The sequence below is a fragment of the Elephantulus edwardii genome, unplaced genomic scaffold, assembly GCF_000299155.1.
Source record: "Elephantulus edwardii isolate Elephantulus edwardi_28Jun2011 unplaced genomic scaffold, EleEdw1.0 scaffold00048, whole genome shotgun sequence".
Classification (NCBI taxonomy): domain Eukaryota; kingdom Metazoa; phylum Chordata; class Mammalia; order Macroscelidea; family Macroscelididae; genus Elephantulus; species Elephantulus edwardii.
The window spans coordinates 3,743,213-3,743,781 of record NW_006399798.1 but is presented as its reverse complement, the minus strand read 5'-3'; positions in this window follow the sequence as shown (position 1 = coordinate 3,743,781).

Below are 569 nucleotides of genomic sequence, written 5' to 3'. Positions count from 1 at the left end.
GCCGAGTTTCTGGCAGAGGCGGGGGCGCCGCGGCGGGACCGGGGAGGCAGTTCTAGGAGGCCGAGCGATACCCGCTCCCAGGTCCCCCCTTCCCTTTTCTCGGACCCCGCGGGGACCTCTCCCCGCCCCCACTTGGACCAGCCTGAGCTCCGATCGCCGCCCCAGGCGGCCCAGGCCGGCCAGCCGAGCGCTGGGGACACCCCGTCGCCACGTTGAGGGCTGGACTCGGCCCTGAGGGGGTGGAGGGAGGGACACATGACCGTCACCTGTGGGCACGTCCACGAGGCGAAGCCAGGGCCCCAGGGATGGAGAGGACTCCACCCGCGTGGCCGCTGCCTGGCCTCGCCCCATCGGCCCACTGCCGACAGGCACGGGTGCCACCACCCTTCCCCGAGCCCCCAGAAAGAAAGAACCCGCTTTGACTCATCTCGGTGTCCAGATCTGCGCGGTCCAGTGCGGTCCGGACCGCTGCTCCCGGCGCTCGGGCGGCTGCAGGGTGAGCGTGGCCGCGCCCCGCGCCCGCTAGAGGGCGCTCCGGACTCCGCAGCTGGAGTGAAGTTCGGGGCTGC